The sequence below is a fragment of the Numenius arquata genome, chromosome 4 (genome assembly GCF_964106895.1).
Source record: "Numenius arquata chromosome 4, bNumArq3.hap1.1, whole genome shotgun sequence".
NCBI classification, from domain to species: Eukaryota; Metazoa; Chordata; class Aves; order Charadriiformes; family Scolopacidae; genus Numenius; species Numenius arquata.
Window position 1 is genome coordinate 25,723,910 of NC_133579.1, and position 7,819 is coordinate 25,731,728.

The following is a 7,819-nucleotide window of genomic DNA, read 5'->3' on the forward strand; positions in this document are numbered from 1 at the left end:
TGAAGATAAAACCCTACTCTTCCATGATGACTGTGGATCTTGGCTTTTTTTTTTTTTCCAAACCTTCCTGGTGATGGAAGCAAAGCTCAGAAGTGACTAGTTCTGTGTGCTTTTCCCAGTGCTGCTGTGGTAGCTTCAACTGGGGAGACTGCAAGCGATACAGCAGCCTGGTCTATCTTTTCTGGTCTGCTTCTGTTGTATAATTTCCAATCTGCTTCCAAAGGCACCAGAGATGCTGAAACTAAAATTTTCTAGGTAGATGAGTCTTCTTAGACTGATTTAAGGATGAATACAGTGCTGTGAATATGAAAGAAGTAAAACGTTGCCCTGATAGCAGGCAGTCTGGTATTGGTATATTTTATAAGCTTAGTCTGAGACACTAGTTGTGTAATGAACAACCCAAGTGTTTAATGTTTCTAATGGTACTTGTTGCGTTATTAAGCTACATGTTCAGTTTTGATCTTTTGGAAGACCCTGATGACATTAGCTTATTTAAAAGTAACTTTAAATTTAAAATTTCTAAGTTATAGCTTATGAATTAATAGACACAATATATATACAGGCCATACTTTTAAATATTTACTCTGCTAAATAGATGATGGGGTTTTTTTGTGGTGTTGTCATGCCAGTAGAAGAAATTATGGGGAAAGCAAGAGCAGCAGTCCTGAAGAGATCTGTGAATGATGTAGGCATAAAACTCGGTAATCAGCTTTGCTTGAAAACTTGTGCCTTTTAAGTAAAGAAGAGCAGTTCGGTCTAACTACTCAGTGAATGTGACTGATCACCCAAACGATGCGATATCATTCATCTTTTTGGGTGTTTTGAAAGTTTGTGAGGGGAGAATCATAGTGAATACCTGTCACAGAGGACTAATATTTGAATGAACATTCAGTTACTGTTCTTCTTCCACAAAACAATAAGAAATTTAAGTGTTTCTCAGTCTTGAGTCCGCTTTGCGGGAGCATATAATGCAAGGCCAAATTGAACCTTGGACAATTGGTATGTGAAACAAATGCTTCGTGTAATTGTATGTCCAAATACCTTCAAATAATGTCTTAAAATGTAGGCAGGTCTCAAGTTAAATATCGTATTTGAGTCAGTCACAAACCTAGATATATGTAGAACAATATGAGCACAAACTAACTGCTGCTGGCATTAGGAGAACCGGAACGGCTTCATGATTGCTTAATTACATCTGTGGCGTTAGAGGTTTTTTTAAAGGTTTGAATTGTGTTAGCACCAATGCTTCTTAACACTAAATACCATGCTAGAAATGGAAAGTAATTCTTTGCTCATATTAATAAGCTTTTACAGTAGTAATGCACAAAGATAACACATTTCATGAAGATGCCATGGTTTATGGTGTAAAAAATGGGCTATGAATAGATTTAAAGTGTTCAGGAATGACTGATATGCCTGTGATTATGAATAGAAAAAGATTTACCTGAAGAAAAAGCAACTTGCATACAGCTGGTACACAAGCTACACCCAGAAGCAAAACCAAATACCATGACTAAAAAGATCACATTAGTGTGAGCTTAAAGACTTATTTTGGCCCGTGGTGTTGTCATTGTTTTACAAGAAGCTTGAGTTTCTATAGGCAAGTGGAAGGCTAAGCCATTTGCAGCCTGCCTTCATATAGATCCCATCATGGTGATATTTCATGCTTACAAATACTGTTAATTCAAATTTTGCATTTTTAGAAAATGACTAATGAACTAAGCATTCTTCATTGTGATGGATTCTCAGATTCTCTGTGAATGTAATACATCACCTGTAACTGGAGAGTAGTGAGCACAGAGAGATTTGGTAACTGTTACAAGAGTGTAGACTCCTGCTGTACATGAGTTTGGAAAGCTGAATCTGCCAAGCTGGTTGAAAACTTTTGCCTTGAAGTGGTAACTACTTGGAGTGCTTCTTAGCTTTAAGCACATAGGCCTGTGTAAATCACAAGAACTACTTGCTTGTTCTTGTGCACTGATGAATCTGGAACTGAGTATTCATTTTCCTTGATCAGAATCCGACCTTCTAAGAAGTCAGAAGTTGAAACTGGTCATGGTCCTGGTTTGGGCTTTAGGCCTGAAAGCCATCTGGGTGTGTCTGATTTACCAGTAAAATCAGAGTCTGACTTCAGAATGAAGCTGTAGGAGATACTGAGTTCTCCCTTCCATGCACTGACGCCTCTGCATTGTCTGATGACCATGTTTGGTTTCAGTTGGGGCTTTGCTGACGTACTAGAGAATAGGTCAAGAAAGAATGGCCTGGCAGTTTAAATATACTCATCTTAAAACATAAACTCTGTCATTTTAGAAGAGTGAGTGGATGTGGGAAAGAAGAATACTTTGAACTGACAGTTACTACATAGAATGGTGCTTTTTAAAGGGAGCAGAATATTTAACTGAGCAAACCAACATGATGGGGATGGCTCTTTAAATCAGCTGTACCTTCTTGAAGCTTTCCTGAGGTGAAAACTGTTCTTCAGAAAGAGGAGGATGAATGCCAACCTCTGCATTACCTTAGTGTAGGTCCTTCTGCTAGATGAGCATGGGAGTATTCCCACACCTGTGCAGGACTCAGATAATTGCACCTGTAATGACTGTAAAGGTATGTGTGTCTTTTATTACACTAACTTGCAAGGTACTGACCAGTACCTATCGAAGGGCCAGCTCTTCAACCACTGCTTGCGTATTGCCTATACAATGACTACAGCTATTTGGAAAGTTACATATGACTGGAGGTGCTCCATGAGGCTTTTCCAACTGTCATAGGATTTTGGTGCGGGGGGAAAAAAGGAAATTACCAACAGGCACAAGCTATTAAAATTTATTTGGGTTTTTTTTGTTGTTGTGGGTTTTGATGTTGTGATTTGGTTTTGGTTTTGTTTTTTTTTTTTTAAAATAAGGTGATTGTATAAACTATTTATCTGGCTTTGTTTAAGTACTTTGTTCCTTTGGGATCGAATTAGCTGCTTCATTTAGGCCTCTTCACAAGTGTCAATATTTAAACAGCTGTGAGCTTCAGAGACGCTGCAGTGAACTTATTAAACATCTCTGCCGTCTGCAACCTGGTGTTCTAGATGATGCTCAGTACTGCAAGCAAGTTGTGGAGTATGTGTGTTGCGTCGTAAAGAGTCCATTTGCATAAAGGCTTGGTGTTTAAATAAGTTGTGACATAAAATTAGCGACCCCAAACATTGTCTGCTGCAGCTGTTTGACACAGGCACATAACTTGTTCAAGATTCAGAATATATTGTGCATATGTAAAATATACAAGGTACTAAAAAAACTTGAAATACTGAAGTCAACTTCAGTGGCTTTTAAACAATAAATTAAAAAAAAAAAAAAAAAAACAGAAAGGTAAAACCTTATTTGGGAAACAAGCAGTGTTGCTTAGGTATCTGCGGAAAATTAATCCGGTAGGAAAATTTTTTATTAATTGTTTGTGTTAAGCAGGATGCAGTCTCATGTGTGCCCGGTGGCATTTGGGAAGCTACAGGTCAGGAGGTACTTAACTGCAAAGCTACATTAATTAAAATCAAAGCAGCTGTGATAATAGATTGAATTTCTATCAAGATTAGTATAGCTTGGAACAAGGAGAAGCAGTGATGAAAAGCTAGAGGAGGAAAAACAAGGATTCTGAAGCAACAGCAAGGGAGTGCTTGACCACCAGACCACAGCAAAAAAGCATTCAGAGGTGTGAGAGTTGTTTTATCTATCCTTCTTTTACTGATTACAGATAAAGTTGCGATTTCTCACTAAAATACTCTTGTAAATAGCTCAGACATAATAATTTTTTTTGCTATCATGTTGACTAAACCAGTAGTTATGTTAAAAACAAACATCTTAAGATGCTTTTTTTTTTAAAGAAAGATCAAGACATTTTTAGAAAACATCTTAAAAATCCAATTCTTGCAACTGTTTGCAACTAAAACAACGCAGTTAAGAGTGCAAGCCAACAAAGATTCTTTAATGCTGAGTGTTTCTTAATATAGGTATGTGCTGGTAGTCCCTTGTGATTTGTGTGCCCAAAGGCAGGGCAGGCGGGTGGCCAGACACTGCCCTGAAAACCTGTTAACAGGAGGTTTTATGGGAGCCGAGAATGGGATGTTGGTTTCCGAGCAGAGGCTGCCCTACCACCTGCTGTTCCTTCCGTGATTACGCACCTCAAGAAAATCTGTTTGTGCACCAGCTCGAAGAGCACATGGTATGTGAAGGCATGAGGTAAGCTCCTGTTTATAACATAATGGCAAGCTCCCAAAGAAAACGGAAAAGTAGCGCCTGAATGTATTTTAACCTAAAAGCGCCATCGCGTAGTTAAGTAGGAGTCGCTAGGGTAGCTTTCCTGCCCCCTTTCCCTTAAGATATTCTTCTACGGCTTCTTAATCTTTTAATCTAAATCTTGCAATAAATTTGTGAGAAAGGCAGGCAATGGAAAATACAAAATTGTGTTAAGAATTGTTCGTCCAGTTCTCTGCTCTTATTTGTTGGACTGACTGACCTTTATATCCATCCTTGTGAGGAGCAGTTTCCCACTACTGCCATCTCTTTTCAGCTACGAACAAGAAGTACCAGGCATGAAATCTAGTATTTGCAAGCAGTTAAAAGACTTAAAGTTCTTTTGATTTTATCACTTGGAGTTCCTCTGAAATTCTCCACGCTGTCTATAGTTACGATTAACTCCCTGCTCAGGATTGCATCAGCCTTCTCGTCTCGAGTTTGTCCGATTCCTGCGCGACACCGTCAGGCTGTAGTCTCTCCCTCTGGGGCGCACAGATCTTCAGAACAAGGGTGAGTCAAACCACTGCGTCCTTCAGCTGGGAGGGTTCACCCGTGGCAATGTTACCTTTGTGTGTTGGACTGCTGGTTTTAACCACCAAGATACCTTGACTTACCGTTATCAGAGATACACGGCTGTAAAAAGGATTCCAGAGCGTGCTCGCCAAATTGGGAAGGAGCGGTACACAACTGATCGCTGTCCCGCAGAAAAGCCTGTTCTGAATCTTGGATTATAAGCTACTTACCGATAGTGAGGATGAAGCCTTGACCATTCCAGACAGGCCACAAACTTTTCAAACTTTTTTCTTTTTTTTTTTTTTTTTAACAGATTGTGAAAAATAATAAGCCCTGTGGCACAAAACAGGTAGGATTCCCCGAAGTAGTACTCATTATTTAAAAAAATAAAAAACGGGATCTGAATTGTGGTATCTAGTATCTGATGTTGCAACAACTACTAAGCACTTACCCGGAACCCTCATGACAGAGGCTGGGCTGCTGCTTTCAGGCGTCATCATTGCCGCAATCAGTGACATTTTCAAAACATTTCAAACAAACAAAACCAAAAAACTAACCCTCCCCCCCCCCCCCCAAAAAAAAAACCAACAAACAACTTCAAGGAGTTTCTTGGAGTTTAAAAACTGATTAATAGAGCAAGTTGTGAGATGATAGAAATATGTTCAAGTGCTGTAAGCAAGAAAAGTAAAGCAACTGAGCTTCGTTTTTAAATCAGAAACTTAACAAGGAGCAGAACGGTAAGTGTAAGAAAATGTTGGGAAGCGGTAATGACCTTTCAAAACTGGTGGCAATTCCCCTTGTGTTCCTCTTCAGGCGCAACGCCAACGCAGCTTGCGTTGCTAAGAGGAAAGGGCAGGAAGAGGGTTCTGCGTGAGGGATACTTGGGTGAATTGCAGGGGGGGAGAAGCCAGAGCCAAAGTCGGGGAACTGGAGGGTGTTTGAACAGCATTGAGTTCAAACAGCGCAACAGAGGGGGACAACAGTGGAGAAACCGCTAGGAGGTTTCCATGGCAGGTCATGGACGTGAGGTGATGCAGTTCTAGGGTTGGAAAGTGGGAATTAACCACAGCGCATCTTTAGGAATTTCCATAGGTATCCAGGCTAATAAGCTGGTGAGTCAAAATGGGGATGCACTCAGGGAATGCAGACAAAAGGCTGCATGTAGCACAAGGCCAGTCTGATAAGCCTAAAACTAGTTGGAAGAACTAACCCTATTCCAAATTGAGACAAGGGCCTACATTGCTGTGAGGCAGACAAGAGAAACGAGCACGCTTGCTTTCCTGTATCCGCAACACTTGTGCCGTGAGGCACACAGCTGCTGTGTGACAGAAGCTTCTTTGCAGAAACTAATTAGTCTGTAATTGTCTGTCGTACAGAAACCTGAGGTCACTCCTGTCCTGCGCTACAAGAACTCTGTCCAAGTACCAGAGTTAACCACAGGCGTGAGCGAGGTGGAAGATGGGCTCTGTGCTGGACAGGTGAAGACTCTCTCTCAGGCTTGACTTTTTTGCTCCCTTTTCTTCCCCTCTCCCCCATCATCCCCCTTTCATTACCTAATGGGTATGTTTATTTAGGTAACTACATTCCAGTCCCACACACTGACCCGTGTGTGCCAATTTTCAACTTACAACCTATGTTAGAGTAGATGTCAACTAGGACTAACTTGAAAGACTTGCCGACTTACTTCTATACTTGTGACCAGCAAGACATACCCAGGAGTGGAGGAGAAAAAAGACAGGGCCGAGTGTTGTTAAGCACCAAAGGATTCCTTGTCGCTTTCAAAAAGCTACTATGAGATGTGTATATATAGCAAGAGGCCAAATAAATTACTGACGGAAAGAAGGACCAGACAAAAGCAATGAAGACAGTGTCATTTGCCTTGCAAGATTTTTCTTAAACAAGCCATAAGATGCCAAGTACCTTCTCAAGAGGCGTGGTAGGGTAAAACCTCATGGAGAAGGAAAAAAGGGAGCACTCAGTGCTGCGAGTTCTTTCTAAAAGAGGAAACCCTCAAGCCTTTCCTGTTCCCTGTGGAAAAAGTACCAGTTTGACCCTTCTGGACCTTTTGGTCTTTACCAGAACAAGGAGATGGCTTCTCCTTGCCATCTCCTGGCCAGGCCAGCAGTGCCCCGGGTAGCACCGTGTCCCCTTGCCCTGCGAGCAGGCATTGGTGTAAGCTGCTCCCAGCTCCTCCTGCTGCCCCCAGCCCACCGCTTCCACTGTCCCCCAAACTGCTGCCCCCACCTCATCTGCCTGCCCTTCCGCACACCAAACCTCGCTGCAGGACAAGGCAGCGGTTGTGTCCCTGGGGAGGGATGGCTAGCAAAAACACATACAAACACCTCTGCAACAATTCTCTTGAAGACGGGGGAAAAAACAGAGCAGCCAATAAATCACAGCTTTTTCCTTTGAGAGTCTTCAAGTCTATCGTTCTTCTAACTCCCTTTCTTTCAGAAGGCAGCCCTTCCTCTTTCTTTACCTTTTACAATGAATTTTCCCAGTGGCGGAAGAATGGTGGCCTTGCGTAGAAATAACAAAACCCGTGCAGGTGTCAGAAGTTCCTGGGCCAGTGAGCCAAGGCTTCTGCTAGCACCAGGCAGCCCGCGACAAAACCCGACAAAGCCCTGGGTTTGGAACTACTCTGTCTTCACCCCCTTTGCCTATTCCTCGTTTGCCTGACAGCAAATTTAGTCCAGCAGTTCAGTAAAGGGAAGTAATTTAAAAAAACTTCAAGGAAATCAGCGTTTTGATTAGACGAGTCCAGTGTGTGACGAGAGCCAAAGGACATTGAGCTCTCTACGCCCCACAAGACGAAAGCAAGTTAGTTGCGTATCCGATAGTTATCTGTGACAGCAGCAGGTAAAATAACAAAGCATGTGCACGTTGCCAGCAGTCATACAGCACCTGCTTACTCGCAATTCAAAGAGGACCAAAATAATGAAAACATAAATCACAGCAGAAGGCGCAAATGGCAGAAAGCTGTATCCAAAGAGGTATCGAGTAGCATAAACAGGCTGCGGTCCCGGATT